A 19,711-nucleotide genomic window follows, 5' to 3' on the forward strand; every position below is an offset into this window, starting at 1 on the left:
CATTCCGTTAATTTTGTGAATTGGTAAGTTTCGTCGGGGCGCGAAAAGATATAGAGCTGTGTATCATCAGCATAACAGTGAAAACTAATGCCATGCTTCCAAATGATATCTCCTAAGGGTAGCATGCACAGGGTGAACAGCAACGGTCCTAGTACTGAGCCTTGTGGTACGCCATACTGAACTTGTGATCGATGTGACATCTCTTCATTTACTGCTACAAACTGATAACGGTCAGATAAGTTTGATTTAAATCATGCTAATGCAATTCCACTAATGCCAACATAATTTTCAAGTCTATTTAAAAGAATGTTGTGGTCGATAGTATCAAATGCAGCACTAAGATCGAGTAACACTAGATACAACCCCGATCAGATGATAAGAGAAAATCATTTGTGACTCTAATGAGACCTGTCTCAGTACTGTGGTACGGTCTAAATCCTGACCGAAAATCCTCGCAGATACCATTTCTTTCAAAAAGGAACATATCTGTGAAGATACTGCCTATTCTAGTATCTTTGACAGAAAAGGTAGATTCGAGATTGGCCTGTGATTGACTAATTCTGTAGGATCAAGTTGCGTTTTTTAACAAGCGGTTTAATCATAGCCAGCTTAAAAGTTTTTGGTACGTATCCTAATGACAAAGATGAATTAATAATATTAAGAAGAGGATCTATGACCTCTGGAAGCATCTCTTTCAGTAGCTTAGTCGGTATAGGGTCTAACATACATGTTGTCGATTTAGAATTAGATGATTTAACGAGTTTAGAAAATTCCTCTCCTATAGCAATGAATGAATCAAATTTTTCCTTAGGGAGACTACAATGCACTGCCTGATGCGATACTGTAGTAGACGGTTGCATAGTTATCATTTTTCCCTGATATTATCAATCTTATAAGTGAAGAAGCTCATAAAGTCATTACTGCTGTGCTGCTTGGAAATGTCTGGGCTTGAAGCTTTATTTTTCGTTAGTTTAGCCACTGTTTCAAATAAATACCTTGGGTTTTTGTTTATTTTCTTCTAATAGGGTTGAAAAATAAGCAGATCTAGCAGCTTTTAAGGCCTCTCTGTATGCAATCGTACTCTCTTTCCATGAAATGCGAAATACCTCTAGTTTTGTTTTCTTCCAGTTGCGCTCCATTTTTCTGTCTGCTTTCTTAAGTGCCTGAGTGTGCTCGTTGTTCCACACCGTTGGACTATTTTCTTTAATCTTCTTTAAGCGCAAAGGAGCAACTGTGTTTAAAGTGCTGGAAAAGAGAGAGTTAAAAGTTTCTGTCACAATATCAAGTTCTTCTAAGCTATCTGGGATGCTGAGATGATGAAACTTATCAGGAAATTACGAATTAAGCAAATATACTAAATGAAGTTTACACGAGACTAGATAATGATCTGAGATGTCATCGCTCTGCTGCAGAATTTCAACGGCATCAACATTTATTCCATGTGATAATATTAGATCTAGAGTATGATTACGACAATGAGTAGGTCATGTTGTCTACAAGTGTACACAAGTGTAAGTGTGTCAAGTGTTGTCTAACTCCAATAGAGTTAAGAATGTCTTTAAATGTCAATCCCAATGCATCTTTTTCGTTATCTACATGTATATTAAAATCACCAACAATTAGGACTTTATCTGCAGCCAGTACTAACTCTGATAAAAAGTCAGCAAATTCTTTGATAAAGTCTTTATGGTGCCCTGGTGGCCTGTATACAGTAGCCAGCACAAATCTCAAACGTGATTTATCATTTACACTAGATAGTGTTACATTAGGCACCAACACTTAAAAAAAAAATTATATTTGAAACTAGACTTCTTAGTAATTCTGAAAATATTACTATAAATTACAGCAACACCTCCCCCTTTGCCTTTCAGACGAGGTTCATGTTAAAGGGATAGTTCACTTTGAAATTAATTTTTGATATGTTTTAGCTTACCTCAAGGGCATCCAAGATGTAGATGTCTTTGTTTCCGCAGTAGTTTCAATTTTGATATTTTTAGGTCAAACCGTTCTTGTCTGTCAGTCATATAATGCAGGTCTATGGTCACTGGCTCAAAACACAAGCACAGAGTCCAAATTAAAACAATTCCCCATCGTCCAAATGAAACAATTCCCCATCATAAGTACACATTGATGGCCTAAGACACGAAACGAGCGGTTTGTGTGAGAAAACGAACAGTATTTATATCGTTGTTATCTCTTGAAAACAGCACACGTCCAAATGATCTGACGGCGCGGGCGGGTATAGATATATACATAGATGTCGCCTTGGCTACTGCAGTTCATTGGAACGAAACCGTAGCCAAGCGACATCTAGTGTATATATCTATACCCGCCCGCTGGCGGGTATAGATGTATAAACTAGATGTCGCCTTCGCTACTGCAGTTCATTGGAACGAAACCGTAGCCAAGGCGACATCTATGTATATATCTATACCCGCCCGCGCCGTCAGATCATTTGGACGTGTGCTGTTTTCAAGAGATAACAACGATATAAATACTGTTCGTTTTCTCACACAAACCGCTCGTTTCGTGTCTGAGGCCATCAATGTGTACTTATGATGGGGAATTGTTTCATTTGGACGTGGGGAATTGTTTTAATTTGGACTCTGTGCTTGTGTTTTGAGCCAGTGACCATAGACCTGCATTATATGACTGACAGACAAGAACGGTTTGACCTAAAAATATCAAAATTGAAACTACTGCGGAAACAAAGACACCTACATCTTGGATGCCCTTGAGGTAAGCTAAAACATATCAAAAATTAATTTCAAAGTGAACTATCCCTTTAATAACCATGATCTTGGGGGGTGGACTCATTTAAAGTAATGTAATCGTTTGGTTTTAGCCAGGTTTCTGTCAAACACATCATTAACAATAAGTGCTTTTGAAGTAAGGGATCGAATTTTCTGCAACCCAAGCTTTATCATTTGCTCATTTGTATTATATTTGTTTTTTACTTGTTGAGCATCAATACAATTTTTACCCTTAGATGGGTTTGGAAGTTTTTTGTATTTCCTAATCTGGGGAACAGACACAGTCTCTATATGATGATATCGAGTTAGACAACACGTATCAGGACCCACTCATTGTCATAATCATACTTAAGATCTAATATGGTCACATGGAATGAAAGTTGATGGCGTTGAATTCTGCAGCACAGCGATGAAATCTCCGTTCATTATCTAGTCCCGTGTACACTCCATTTAGCCAAGGCTGCAAAACCAACTCCCTGTTACAAATATGGCAGAATTATCACTTTCCGCCACTAAAGATTACTTTATAAATAATCTTCCTGATCTTTTTAATCTCCTCAGCATCCCAGACAGGGTTAGAAGAACTTGATGTTGCAACAGAAACTACTGACTCTCTCTTTTCCAGCACTTTAGACAGTTGCTCCTTTGCGCTTTAAGAGGATTAAAGAAAATAGTCCAACGCCGTGGTATAACGAACACACTCAGGCCCTCAAGAGAGCAACCCGAAAAATGGAGTGCAGCTGGAAGAAAACAAAACTAGAGTTTTTTTTTTTTTTCACATTTTGTGGATAGACATCACTATTTTTTTATTAAGAAAGGCCTTAAAAACTGCGAGATCTAATTATTTTTCACCCCTCTTAGAAGAAAACAAATACAACCCTTGGTATTTATTTGATACAGTGGATACATTAATGAGAAATAAAGCTTCAATCCCAGATGTTTCCAAACACCACAGCAGTAATGACATAAAGATGAACTTCTTTACTTGCAAGATTTATAATATTAGAGATAAAATTATAACCATACTAGAGTCTACTTACATCAGACCATGCATTGTAGTGTCCCTGAGGAAAAAATATTTTCATGTATTGCTTTATGAGAGGAAGAATTGTCTAAACTCGTTAAAACATCTAAATCAACAACATGTATGTTAGACCCTATACCAACTAAGCTACTGAAAGAGATGCTTCCTGTGGTCTTAGATCCTCTTCTTAATACCATTAATTAATTTTTGTCATCAGGATACGTACTGAAAACTTTTAAGCTGGCTATTATTAAACCTCTTATTTAAAAAACGCAACTTGATCCTAGAGAATGTCAATTACAGGCCGATCTTGAATCTAACTGTTCTGTCAAGGATACTAGAAAAGGCAGTATCCTATGTTCCTTTTTAGAAAGAAATGGTATCTGCGAGGATTTCCAGTCAGGATTTAGACTGTATAATAGTACTGAGACTGCTCTCATTATAGTTACAAATGATTTGCTCTTATATATCTATTTGTGTTACTGGATCTTAGTGCTGCATTTGATACCATAAACCACAATATTGTTTTGAATATTGTTTTGACTCGAAAATGATGTTGGCATTAATTGAACTGCATTGACATGGTCCAAATCATACCTATCTGACCGTTATCAGTTTGAAGCAGTAAATGAAGAGGTGTCATATCGATCACAAGTTCAGTATGGTGTACCACAAGGCTCAGTACTAGGACCGTTGCTTTTCACCCTGTTCATGCTACCCATGGGAGATATCATTAGGAAGCATGACATTAGCTTTCACTGTTACGCTGATGATGCTCAGCTCTATATTTCTTCGTGCCCCAACAAAACTTACCAATTCACAAAATTAATGGAATGCATAGCTGATATAAAAAATTGGATGACTACTAATTTCCTACTACTTAATTCTGAAAAAAACAGAGGACCCAAAACTCCGGACGCAATAATCTAGAATACTGTCTAACACTTGATGGCTGCTCTGTCAAGTCGTCTTCGTTGTCGTCGTCGTCGTCAGTTAGGAACCTGGGGCCTGTTTCAGAAAGGAGGTTCAACCAACTCTGAGTTAAAACTTGAACTCTGAGTTGACTTACCCTGAGATGGGAAACTCTGAGTTTTCGGTTACAGAACAGCTGAAATTAGTTAGTTCAATCAACTCTGAGTTGACCTACTCTGAGTTAAGCGCGTGCACCACAACTATAAAAAGCCATTATCAATGGAGCGCAGATATTATGAGTCACCATGGCAACAGCGCCAGACAAAAAGAGGTCTGCATGTTTCTCACCTTTACATTTTAATTAGTTATACAGTGTTGGGTGTAATTAATTACCAAGTAATCTGCACGCCTAATAAACAAACTCCAGCTGGTCCAAAACATAGCAGCTTGAATTCTTACTAGAACCAGGATCTTAAATACACAGAGATGATTAGCTAAAAGATGAACAGCTGTGATGATGAGTGTTAGTCCATGGTGACTGATGAGTGGCGGGAAACTAGAACAAAGGATAGCATGTGACTAGTGAAAACCAAACCAAACTGAACATGACTGTGACAGGTATGCTAACGTGAATCCTGTTTTCAAAAGTTTGCATTTTCAGTCCCCAAAAATGCTGTTGTAAATGAACGGCCCAGAAGCATAAAAAGTTTTCCATTTTTAGTTGATATAATTGACTTTTTGGTTGATTTTTTAGTTCATTTTTGTTGTATAAATGGCCCCTCAGACTCTTTCTGTTTCATTGTAAAGTCTGTCCTGCAAGTAACTAGTGGAATGACATAACGTCTAGGTTACTAATGTAACGTCAACATCAATGACTGACATATTGGGATCTCGCCTGAGAGCCCAATCACCTTCAGGTGGTAACAGAACAAGCCAATGCACGTTGGCGAGTGAGATTTCCATTGCAAGCCGCTCCCCGCTTCCGGGTATATAAGGCAGCGTGCAAATATTCACATTAAGTTTTTTCGCTGAGGAGACGAGATCATTCTCTTGACTTCGGGCCTTGCATTACGTCACCATTTTCACAAATTTGTGTTTTTGTAGTTTACACTGAGATGATAACAGTATCGTTTTCAAAAACGTACACTTTAAATCCCGTTTTCAAAAGTTTCCGCATTTTCATGTATATGAACGGCAGTTGGAAACAGTAGATTGTAAAAACGGCCCCTAAAGGGGGAATAACAATTTATGAGGAAAATCTGCCCTGTCAAGACATTTTGCTGTGTGTTACCTCACAAGGAATTAAGCCCTAAAACCAGTATTAGTTTATTTTTTCACAGACCAGGTCAAAAGATTGGATATAACAGCCATCCCAAAATGTGCTATTAGACTATAATTTGACATTAAGTGGTATGTGTTTTTTAATATTTGCATTAAAGGGATAGTTCGGCCAAAAATGATATTTAACCCATGATTTACTCACCTTCAAGCCGTTCGAGATGCATATGTCAATCTTTTTTCAGACGAACACATTTTCAGTTATTTTAGAAAATATCTTAGATCTTTCAGTGGTTATAGTGTGAAGCTATGGGGTCCACCTCCTTCAAGTCCCAAAATGTGCATGCATCCTTCACAAAAGTAATCCATCCGGCTCCAGGGGGATAAACGAAGGCCTTCTGAGGGTAATCCGTGCGGTTTTGTCGTAAAAATATACATATTTAAAACTTTATAAATGAAAATAATGGCTTCCGGTAGCGGTCGATGCGCGTTCACGGAGATGGATGCTGGCGTATGACGTAGGACGTAGCGTAGGAAGCGTCGTGACGTAGAACAAACGTGATAGCGCAGCCAGAGAGCAGAGCAAAACAAAACTCTACGTTTGTGTCACCGCTAGGGCCGAGGACAACCACCACTCCGGAGGAGCTACACCAAGACACACCAAAAGCCAGACAACGACGTAATGTAAAAGCTTGATTCTTTTTATTGAATATAAAAACACTTTAAAAGAATGTCACTGCCACAGAACTCTTCATAGGGGCCACTCATTGGAACGGGGCTTCAGTGGAGGAAGGCTCAGGTCAGCCGCCAGTTGATCACCTCCTTGCACAGATCGATACAGGGGGGAGGGGAAGGGACAAGGGACGGATGCCTTCGGTTAAGCAACAGCAGGTGGCTGGGTAACTCTGCTCACAGGACCACAATAGAAGGGGGGGAAGGGACGAGGGACGGATTGGTCCAGAGGCCAGGACCTTCAGATGGCAGACAGCAGACCAACGTAAGTAGTGGGCAGGACACAGGAGGCTACAGGTAAGGATCGACAGACGGTGGGTTTTCTCTTCTCACAGGACAGCATCAGATAACTGAGTGTCACCTCTCTTTCACAGGACAGCGGGGATTGGACGGAGGACCAGGACCTTTTGGTGGAGAACAATAAGCAGTATATGGTAGGCAGAAGGCAATGACCGTCCGATGAAATGCAGTAGTCAGCAGTAGGTGGCGGGCAGGGTACAAGGGACTACAGGTGGGTGGCAGCAGACAGTGGGCATTCTCTTTTCACAGGACAACATCAGATAACTGAGTGTCACCTTTCTTTCAAAGGCCAGCGGCAGTTGGGGTGCAGCGACGGATAATAGGATCCCTCGCAGGGCAGCGATGGCAGAATGCAGTGGCGGATAACAGGTTCTCGATGTTCACAGAACGACAGTGGTGAGTACAGAATCCAGCAGTTAACAACTGAGTCTTCTTACCACGGGACAGCGATGGCAGAATGCAGTGGCGGATAGCAGTTTCTCTACGTTCACAGAACAACAGTGGTGAGTACAGAATCCAGCAGTTAACAACTGAGTCTTCTTACCACAGGATAGCGAGGGCAGCATACAGTGACGGATAACAGGTTCTCTATGTTCACAGAACAACAGTGGTGAGTACAGAATCCAGCAGTTAACAACTGAGTCTTCTTACCACAGAACAGCGATGGTAGAATGCAGTGGCGGATAGCAGTTTCTCTATGTTCACAGAACAACAGTGGTGAATACAGAATCCAGCAGTTAACAACTGAGTCTTCTTTCCACAGAACAGCGATGGCAGCATGCAGTGACGGACAACAGGTTCTCTATGTTCACAGAACAACAGTGGTGAGTACAGAATCCAGCAGTTAACAACTGAGTCTTCTTACCACAGGGTAGCGAGGGCAGCATGCAGTGACGGATAACAGGTTCTCTATGTTCACAGAACAACAGTGGTGAGTACAGAATCCAGCAGTTAACAACTGAGTCTTCTTACCACAGGGTAGCGAGGGCAGCATGCAGTGACGGATAACAGGTTCTCTATGTTCACAGAACAACAGTGGTGAGTACAGAATCCAGCAGTTAACAACTGAGTCTTCTTACCACAGAACAGCGATGGCAGAATGCAGTGGCGGATAGCAGTTTCTCTATGTTCACAGAACAACAGTGGTGAGTACAGAATCCAGCAGTTAACAACTGAGTCTTCTTACCACAGGATAGCGAGGGCAGCATACAGTGACGGATAACAGGTTCTCTATGTTCACAGAACAGCAGTGGTGAATACAGAATCCAGCAGTTAACAACTGAGTTTTCTTACCACAGGGCAGCGATGGCAGAATGCGGTGGCAGATATCAGGTCCTCTATGTTCGCATTAATTCTTGGTACTCCACCAGACTAGACGGTATCCGACTAAGCTTTCAGAGTGCTGGTAACATCAAACGTTCAAACACTCGTGCATGTATCAAACCACTTTAAATATTCAACGTGCTCCCTTCAATCGTCAGACACTGCAATGACACACCGCTTGACAGTGAAAAGTGTACCTTCACTTCAGCTCGTCGGGGCCGGCAGATCCACTATGATGATACTTTCAAAAGGGAGACACCAAGTTCGACCAACAATCTGCAATTCAGACCCCACTCGTTTCCCTCGCCACGCCAACCGTCTTTACTTCCGCTGCCGTCCTGCCGCCTCTGCCTCTCGTCTTCTCGTAACCTCGACTTTGATCACGACCGCTCTGCTTGCCTGCGCACTCGTCTCTTCAAACTGCCGCTTCTCTCTTTTCAAACCGCCACGCACACTCACTCGTTCCCAACATACGCTCAAATAGCCACTTGATTATCCGCTGCAGCTGTTGCTCATCAATATGGGCGGCCATGACAGGCCGCCGGAACCGGCCTGGTGTTACACCGGAACTGTTTCCCCAAGGGAACTCGTTCCGTTCGTCGTAGTTCCTATTCGTCACCCGGTGACATCCCCCCTCACCATTCCGTTGTAGTCCCTAGAACGGGAGCCAGACACCCATTCTCCATACCTTGTCGGAGGCAATCCTTGGGTCTCTCGTTGCGAGCGTCTAGGTGGCGCGGCGGGTTCTAGTTCCCTTGGCTCGACTTCTGGGACCCTGGGTAGCACAGCCCAGCCCACCCAAGGCAATCCTTGGACCATTGGGGCTGATGAAACCTCAGTCTGCTGCCTAGGATAGTTAGGACAGGGGCGAAGCAAATTTCGATGTAACACCCTCTCAGGCCCTGATCTTCCCTCAGGCCGAATAGCATACACCGGCTGATCAGGACCCTGTCGTCGTTCTACCACATACGGTACAGCCTCCCACCTGTCACTGAGCTTGCCCTTCCCTTGGCGTCGATTGTCTCGTACCAGCACCCGCTCCCCCGGCAACAAGGGAGTCTCTCTGGCTGTCCGGTCGTACAACCGTTTGTTCTTCTTAGCAGCCGTGTCGAGATGATCCGAGACTGTCTGATAGGCAGCATGTAACTGTCGATGGTGTCTGTGCACCCACTCAGTAATGGTAGTCGAATCCCCGGGCACAGCCATCCCTAGAAGCAGATCTGCAGGCAAGCGCACATGTCGGCCGAACATCAGGTAGGTAGGAGCATAGCCCGTTGTGCTATGTACGCTGTTGTTGTAAGCCTGTACTAAGGCTGGTAGGCTATCCATCCACTGGGCCTGGTGGTCTGAATCCAAGGTCCCCAGCAAACTCAGCAGAGACTGATTAACCTGTTAAGCTTCACCAGTGCGTCGGCGCACTGAAGCGTTTTTTTATTTATTTAGTTCAAAGTTACTATCAGATTTAATGTTATACCTTGACAAACTATACATTATTAAAAAGATATAAGACTCAAGTTTCAGTATTTGACCACTATTGTATTCTGAGAAACTTATAGTGACAGTTATGTCTTAATTTGTGTCAGGAGTTATGAAATGGAAAAATGCGTCGATACCTTTAATATGAATTATGACCGTCAGCCGCTTTCATTCATAAAAAAAAACTCCCGTGCTGTCGTCATGACAGCGATTCACAAAACAACGTGCCTCAGGGCTTTAGCTCAAAAATGTGCAGATTTGGAGAAATATTGATAGATTCTCATAGATTTACATCATATTTCTATAAACAGTAATAATATTTACTGAATTTATACCCAAATGCGTCGATGTAATCATTATGAGCGCTTTCATACTCTGATCTATTGTGTTTTCAATTCATACCAACAGCCTGAGGGCGCTATATGCACAATAATAGTCCATATATGGAACATGAAGAAGAGCCATGATCATGTGACATTCCAGGAAGCCACGAACACACACAGCAATTTTTTTTTTTTTTTTTTTTTTTTTTTTTTACACACACAGCTATCAGAGATCGCAGGAATATGCAGATAAAGATGTTTTGAAGACAATAAACATGATTGCAATGATATTTGATTTGCCTGTGTTCTTCAAGCCATGCCAGGTATTTTCATAATAATAGATTATATTTATAATGTAATGCTAATCGATATAGACTTTATCATTGTGCAGAATACTATAAAATACTATATTTTTTTGTCTGATTTTTTTTATCTGAAGCCAAATTAGATCACAGAAGATTATTTAAAACACTCTACTTGCGTTATAAAGGATGTTTGGAGCACAAACATGGTTTTAATCTCATAAATGGTTGTGTATTGATGGTGTGCTAAGCTAACATGCTAGCTAGCCCAGGTGCACCTGCCACCTAAGTTAGCAGTTATTCTTTTATGATTTTTTTCTAAATAGCAATGCTAACTGAAATGTTTCTTTATTCAAGAAGGGCATTTGAATTAAGAACTTTGATAAAAGAAATTAGGGATTGAAACCCTATGAATAGCCTGTGAATAGCCAGTCGTTAGTAACTATAATGCAGACAAAAGAAATGCATATTTAGAACCATAACCAGGCTGGAGAGGTGTGAATGTGTGCAGGGGGAGACTGAGACTGAATGGTCTCAGTTTGCACCACAAAAAAATAGAGACAATAGACTGAATGGATGCTTAGATGATGACAAACATCAGTTGCATATTTTGATAAGACTCTAAAAAAGTCACATGACATGATCTTGAAAACCATTTAACTAAATACAGAGTTTTAGACTTATCATCTCCAGATTTTACATATAACATGGTCAGACATATGGCTTTAGCTGCAGTGCATTTCTAGATTGCCTCAGTGCCAACTTCAATTTTATTTTCATGAGGATGTTTCATAAAAATAAATTTCTAATAACTTGACAAAACTTTTAAGCTATTTATAACAATTTTTTTCATTATGACAATAATTAATTCTACATTTACAATAAACTGCCAGGTGTCAGCTTTCAAATGAGATCATACTTGTGCTTTTAGTACAAAGGGTTCATGAACTGTATCTGTTTCAGTTTGGGTATGTCATTTCTGGGGATTTTTCAAAAGTGGGGTTGCAGCTTAACAGGTTAAAGCGTTCACACCCCCCGTTCCCCTGGGGATGGTACGGAGTAGTATGGGTCTTCTTGCACCCATAAAGTTGACACAGCTCTCGGATCACCCGGGACTCAAAGTTCGGTCCTTGGTCAGAATGGAGAATTTCGGGGCACCCAAAGGGCTGAAACACTGCCCTCCAAAGGGCCGTTGCTGTAGTGGCAGCCGTCTGGTCCAGAGTCGGAATTGCCCACGCATACTTGGTAAAAAGATCCGTTACCACCAAGATATTCTGATACCGATCCATCGGTCGACTCAGCGTCAGAAAATCCATAGCCACCATATGAAGAGGGGCCCTGGGTCGCACTGGGACTAGAGGCGCTCTTACTTCTCTCCTAGCCTTAAACAGTGTGCATTGAGGGCACTCCTGCACGTACGCCGCCACAGCCACATCCATCCCGACCCAGTAGAAATGTCTTTGCAACAAGGACACAGTTCTCTCCTTCCCCTGATGTCCCAATTGGCCATGGTACGCCTGGAGCAAGGGCCAAATCTGGGCTTTCGGTACCACCACCTGACACACGGTCTCTCGAGTCATTGGGTCCTGGATAGTACGACAAATCACACCGTCTCGCAAACTTAGCTGCTTCCAGTGCCCCAGGAGTTTCCTCACCATCTGGGTCTGGACGTGCCTTTCCTCCACCCCCGGGAGTCTGCCTTGCTCCAAGTAAGTCCGCAGAACCACCAGCTCTTCATCGTCTCCTTGCCGCTCCCTCCACCGTAGGGGATCCCATCCCCAACTGACTGGGACGTCCTCCCGTTGTACTCCAGGTGCCTCAATCACTCCCACCATTAGCCCTTCTTCCAGTTCTGCCACCGACTTCTCCTCCGTTCTCTCCACAGGTAACCGGGACAGGACATCTGCATTAACATGTTCGCGGCCGGGCCGATACTGCAGCTGATAATCGAAGTTGGCAAGTTGGGCCACCCAACTCTGCTCTACCGCTCCCAACTTCGCTGTCTGAAGATGCACCAGCGGGCTGTTGTCAGTGACCACCAGGACTTTGGCTCCCCACAAGTAGTCTTTAAACTTCTCGCACATTGCCCATTTCATGGCCAGCAGCTCAATCTTGAAGGAACTGTAGTTGGCATCATTCCGCTCAGCTGGATGGAGACTCCGACTGGCATATGCAATTACTCTTTCCACTCCTTGCTGCCGCTGGGCCAACACTGCCCCCAGCCCGAGGTTACTGGCATCCGTATACAGGATGAATGGCTGAGCAAAGTCCGCGTAGGCCAAGATTGGGGCCTGCAACAGCTCCTGTTTCAACCTCTGAAAAGCCACTTCACAATCTGGGCTCCAGTCTACTGGAGGGGACCCACGGCCACGAGGACGACTTGATCCCGCCAGCAGTTGATTCAGGGGTTTAGCAATCTTAGAGAAATCCTGGATAAAGCGCCGGTAATATCCCACAAATCCCAGAAAGGACCTCACTTGCCTCACCGTCTTAGGGGGATCCCAGCTCTGCACGGTAGAAACTTTATCGGGGTCTACTGCAACTCCTGCAGCCCCTACCCGATGGCCCAAGAACTTTACTTCCTTACGAAAGAGCTGACATTTCCCAGGCTGGAGCTTCAATCCGTACCTCTCCATAGCTCGGAATACTTGTTCGAGATGTAACAAATGGGAATCAAAATCAGGTGAGTATACGATCACATCGTCCAGGTGGACCAGAGTGGAGTCCACCAATTGCCCTCCTGCATCAGGCGTTGAAACGTGGCAGGGGCGTTGCAGAGTCCAAAGGGCATCCGATCCCATTCAAACAATCCAAAGGGCGTGGTAAATGCGGTCTTTTCCCGGTCCCCTTCCTCTACCTGTACTTGCCAATATCCGCTTGCAAGATCAAGTGTAGAATACCAGGCAGCATGTGTTAAGCTGGTCAATGAATCCTCAATCCTAGGTAAGGGGAATGCATCCTTCTTGGTAACCTGGTCAGAGCCGTCGCAATGGGGTAGGCAAGGTAGGCAGCTGCCTAGGGCCCCCAGCTGAAGGGGGCCCCCGATGGCCGCACGGTCGTTTAGGTTGTGTATCTGCCCTCATCAAACAGTATCAACCATTGTAAACAAACCACCACAGTGAGACAGCGCTATCACTTTCCAGTACTGCTCCGTGAGAGGGGCCCCCCAAACTAGAGGGATTCCCCCATGCAACGACAAACACTATGAGTGCCCTAATCACTGTAATGTTGAAGTGACATCCACCGTCGCGCACCCCCCATCAGGTCCCCCACTAGCTGTCAGTGGAAGAGAAACTGTCGTTCCCACACTCAGCGCGCTACGCGGGCATTTAAATTTAAAAATGTCATCATGAAGCGCTCATACCTTTCAGGATTTTCCAAAAGACAGAGAAAGAAAGAAGAAGAGGAAAAACGCCAAAGAGACAGCGGCAAGTAAACCATTATTATCTCCAAATACTGACGTCTGACGTATTTTCACATCTCTGCGAATAAAGGCAAAAGCTAGAGAAGTGTTGTCACGGCTGTCTGCCCGCGGTCACAGTAAAAACTTTGTAAATTCCAAACAAAATGAGCTGGTCCTATGACTCCCATGCAGTTAGGTCCAAACAAAATAATCCATCAAGTCCGGTTACATTTTAGGTGTACGCAGGCTATCAATTTCCGTTGGTGGTGTTTCTATTCCATCTGGAGAAAAATGCCCCTTTCCTTCGCGTTTGTCCTTCTATTCTTCTCCATCAACACTTTGTACCGTACGCAACAGGTAGGCCCTTGCACACTGAGTCCGAAATTCGCAATCCGAAATTTTCGCACGTTAAAAAATAAATACGACCTCACGTTATGTCAATCACGCTTGCACACTGCCTCCGAAACTTTCGTCCGTCAAAAAAAAAAAAAAAACGGTCTGCGTTTTTCGCGTCCGTAGCAAGCATTTTGAATGGTGTTTTGACAATTTAGAGCCAACGAATCACGAATATTCATGAATACGAAAAAACGCATGCGAAAATTTCGGACACAGTGTGCAAGTACCTGTAGTTTTGCGTATGACGTTGCTGTTTGTGGCATTATGGGAAGTGAAGTTCTTTTCCTGTAAAGTAAATATCGAATCCTCCACACTTCACTTTCATGATATGCTATGAGAATAACAATAAATGTATGGCTATTCAACAAATGTTTTTTTTTTTTTTTTTGCTTTATTAGGTGCTTTGCTTAAATTTCTGTCTGTGCCAATTGATAATTCATGACTCTTAAAATGCACCAGAATACAAGAAATCCCATCTGAATTTTAAAAATTTTCCTGAGGGAGGACTTGGGACCTCACTTCACTCTTTTGCCTAGGGCCCCCAAATATCTTGAAACAGCCCTGAACCTCGTTTAGCTTCCGGTAGTCTACACAGAACCTCCAAGCGCCAGTTTTCTTACATACCAACACAATCGGGGCTGCCCATGGACTGCTACTCTCCCGGATTACCCCCTGTTCCAGCATCCCCCTCAATAAGGTACGGATCTCAGAATATAAGGTAGGTGGAACTGGACGGTACCGCTCTCAACTAGGTGCTGCATCTCCGGTGGGTATCACATGCTTCACCGCATCTGTACATCCATAGTCCTCCTCATGCGTTGAAAAGACGTGCTGCCATTTGGCCAAGAACTTCTGGAGTTGGTACGTCTGCTCTTTTTCCAACCCTTCCCCTTGCAACGACTCCCCCCGAAGGTGTGCCGGCATTCCATTTTCGGAGGATTCAGACCATAGCTCACCCGATGTCAGGGCCACTTCAACCACTGTTGCACTCACTTGACAGAAGCGAACCTCTTGCTCCTCCCTCACTTGATGGGGACCCACCGAAGTAATTCGTGCCAACCGTTGATGACGGTACAGGTAAACGGGGTACGAACTCACATTCCTCACCCGTACTGAAACTCGGCCCCGACAGGCCATGGCCAATCCTCGTGCCACCTCCACGCTCTGACACACCCAGTGGGGCTCTACCAAAACCCAATCTTCTGGACCATACGTCCGAGCAGGAAGACGGACCCAGACAACTGCCTCGCTTCGGGCCGGGACAGAGAGGGCGTATCGACAGGCTACCCGGCCGGTATCTTCCCGGTCCCTTTGAGAACTCGCCGCCTGTACTCGCGGGCAATCAGTGACAATGCGCTCCCACTCCCGCTTCTCGGCCAAAGGAGTGGTACGGGGTGGCCCCACACGGAACAGTTCTTCCCAACACTCCATGATCACGTTCATCCCAAGCAGGGCTCGATGTGCCCCAAAGCAAGAGTCTCGAACGACTACCATCCCCTTCTGAGGCACCACAGTTCCGTGGATCTCAAAATCGGTCACTCTATATCCGATGTACGGGATATCCAGGCCATTTGCTCCCCGCAAGGTGAGCCAGGGGGCTTCAGCTTCCGGCACACAAGGATCACTGAACAGTTCTTTGGACAAGCTCTCAGCGTGCAAAGTGACCTGCGATCCAGTATCCACCAGGCACCGAACTTTCACACCATTCACCTTGATCTCCACAAGAGGGCAGTGTCCCACCAAACTACCTCTGGGGATTGAATTTAAAGAAGGGTCAATCCAGGGGGTCCCGACCACTTGACCCACAGTGGCCGGTCGTCCTAAAAACCCCCTTGCGAGTTACGGTGAGGGCCGCACTGACGACTATAATGTCCAGGCTCTCCACAGTTATTACAGATGGGGCGCCCCTGGGCGTCCCATTGGAACTTGGGGCCGGTGGACCGATCTGGCCGTCGTCTTAAGTCCCTTTCTCCATCCGAATATGACCGTTCTCGAGGCAAGACTGGATGCTCTGGCCGTCTACGGCGAAATTCCTCCAAAAGGGTTTTAGACAACTCTGCCATCTCTTCACGGACGTCCTTCATGAACTCAGCCCGCAAGACTTGTTTCCAGTCTGACGACCCAGGGGGTACAGGGACACTGGCTCCACTCGCGGCCATACACACAGAGGAATCCACTACCTCAGCGTGGTCCCGCTCCAGAGCCAGGGCCTCTCGGCGGAGATCTTCGAAAGTCAAAGCCAAATCTTGACGAAGCTGTCGTCACAATCTCTGCCGGATAAGGCCCTCTCGTAACCCCAACAGGAATTGGTCTCGCAATAGAGTCTCTCCCTCTCCCAGACCATGATCTCTTCGCCCCTTTAACCTGGTGTACTGTTCTCGTAAACACAGGGCAAATGCCCGTAGGGTTTGTCTAGGCCCTTGCTTGCAGTTGAAGAATTGTGCTCGTAGCACCGGTGTGGAGTCGCCGTATTGCCCAGTCAAGAATTCAAAGATGGCTCGTGCAGTAGATCGAACTTCCTCAGAGGCAGCTTGAACTTCTCGTTTCGCCTCACCTTCCAGGGAATTCAGAACGAACTGGGCCTTCTGGGTCTCACTCAGCCCCTGTAGTCCCACCAGATACTCCACTTGTGTTCTCCATTCAGCAAGATTTAACTCTGATCCGGGCCCGCCATACTTTTGGGCCCACGGGGCACCCATAAACAAGGGTGTAATCGGAAGCCGGATGGCCGGCAATTCTTCGTCTGCCATAATGGGTCCTTGGCTGCTCAACTCCGAGTGCTACCCTGCCGACTACGAGGGACGGATTGGTCCAGAGGCCAGGACCTTCAGATGGCAGACAGCAGACCAACGTAAATAGTGGGCAGGACACAGGAGGCTACAGGTAAGGATCGACAGACGGTGGGTTTTCTCTTCTCACAGGACAGCATCAGATAACTGAGTGTCACCTCTCTTTCACAGGACAGCAGGGATTGGACGGAGGACCAGGACCTTTTGGTGGAGAACAATGAGCAGTATATGGTAGGCAGAAGGCAATGACCGTCCGATGAAATGGAGTAGTCAGCAGTAGGTGGCGGGCAGGGTACAAGGGACTACAGGTGGGTGGCAGCAGACAGTGGGCTTTCTCTTTTCACAGGACAACATCAGATAACTGAGTGTCACCTTCCTTTCACAGGCCAGCGGCAGTTGGGGTGCAGCGACAGATAATAGGATCCCTCGCAGGGCAGCGATGGCAGAATGCAGTGGCGGATAACAGGTTCTCGATGTTCACAGAACGACAGTGGTGAGTACAGAATCCAGCAGTTAACAACTGAGTCTTCTTACCACGGGACAGCGATGGCAGAATGCAGTGGCGGATAGCAGTTTCTCTATGTTCACAGAACAACAGTGGTGAGTACAGAATCCAGCAGTTAACAACTGAGTCTTCTTACCACAGGATAGCGAGGGCAGCATACAGTGACGGATAACAGGTTCTCTATGTTCACAGAACAACAGTGATTCAACAGCTACAGAATCCAGCAACAGCTGATTCTGATGTTCACAGAACAACAGTGATTCAACAGCTACAGAATCCAAACAACAGCTGATTCAACAGCTACAGAATCCAGCAGTTAACAACTGAGTCTTCTTACCACAAAACAGTGATGGCAGAATGCAGTGGCGGATATCAGTTTCTCTATGTTCACAGAACAACAGTGGTGAATACAGAATCCAGCAGTTAACAACTGAGTCTTCTTTCCACAGAACAGCGATGGCAGCATGCAGTGACGGACAACAGGTTCTCTATGTTCACAGAACAACAGTGGTGAGTACAGAATCCAGCAGTTAACAACTGAGTCTTCTTACCACAGGGTAGCGAGGGCAGCATGCAGTGACGGATAACAGGTTCTCTATGTTCACAGAACAACAGTGGTGAGTACAGAATCCAGCAGTTAACAACTGAGTCTTCTTACCACAGAACAGCGATGGCAGAATGCAGTGGTGGATAGCAGTTTCTCTATGTTCACAGAACAACAGTGGTGAGTACAGAATCCAGCAGTTAACAACTGAGTCTTCTTACCACAGGATAGCGAGGGCAGCATACAGTGATGGATAACAGGTTCTCTATGTTCACAGAACAGCAGTGGTGAATACAGAATCCAGCAGTAAACAACTGAGTTTTCTTACCACAGGGCAGCGATGGCAGAATGCGGTGGCGGATATCAGGTCCTCTATGTTCGCATTAATTCTTGGTACTCCACCAGACTAGACGGTATCCGACTAAGCTTTCAGAGTGCTGGTAACATCAAACGTTCAAACACTCGTGCATGTATCAAACCACTTTAAATATTCAACGTGCTCCCTTCAGTCGTCAGACACTGCAATGACACACCGCTTGACAGTGAAAAGTGTACCTTCACTTCAGCTCGTCGGGGCCGGCAGATCCACTATGATGATAGTTTCAAAAGGGAGACACCAAGTTCGACCAACAATCTGCAATTCAGACCCCACTCGTTTCCCTCGCCACGCCAACCGTCTTTACTTCCGCTGCCGTCCTGCCGCCTCTGCCTCTCGTCTTCTCGTAACCTCGACTTTGATCACGACCGCTCTGCTTGCCTGCGCACTCGTCTCTTCAAACTGCCGCTTCTCTCTTTTCAAACCGCCACGCACACTCACTCGTTCCCAACACACGCTCAAATAGCCACTTGATTATCCGCTGCAGCTGTTGCTCATCAATATGGGCGGCCATGACAGGCCGCCGGAACCGGCCTGGTGTTGCACCGGAACTGTTTCCCCAAGGGAACTCGTTCCGTTCGTCGTAGTTCCTATTCGTCACCCGGTGACATTTGTTCTACGTCACAACGCTTCCTACGCTACGTCCTACGTCATACGCCAGCATCCATCTCCGTGAACGCGCGTTGACCGCTACCGGAAGCCAGTTATTTTCATTTATAAAGTTTTAAATATGTATAATTTTACGACAAAACCGCACGGATTACCCTCAGAAGGCCAGCGTTTATCCCCCTGGAGCCGGATGGATTACTTTTGTGAAGGATGCATGCACATTTTGGGACTTGAAGGAGGTGGACCCCATAGCTTCACACTATAACCACTGAAAGATCTAAGACATTTTCTAAAATAACTGAAAATGTGTTCGTCTGAAAAAAGATTGACAAATGCATCTCGAACGGCTTGAGGGTGAGTAAATCATGGGTTAAATATAATTTTTGGCTGAACTATCCCTTTAAGATATGCAAAAACAGTATGATTAATTCAAATATCCAGAAAGTGTTTGGGTGAAAGATGAAAGGCAATTCTTAAAAATAAACAAAAAGGCAAACTCCAAAACATATGTACTCACTACGAGAATTTTTAACATTTTCTTTACGGATCATAGAGCTGGGTGTGAGAACCGACCATTTGTAAAAAAAATTGTGGAAGCTCTTACAAGCTATTCTGGATCTTTTTGACCCCAAATGATGTTTGATGAAATATATATATATATTTTAA

The sequence above is a fragment of the Rutilus rutilus genome (genome assembly GCF_951802725.1).
Source record: "Rutilus rutilus genome assembly, chromosome: 17".
In the NCBI taxonomy this organism is placed as follows: domain Eukaryota; kingdom Metazoa; phylum Chordata; class Actinopteri; order Cypriniformes; family Leuciscidae; genus Rutilus; species Rutilus rutilus.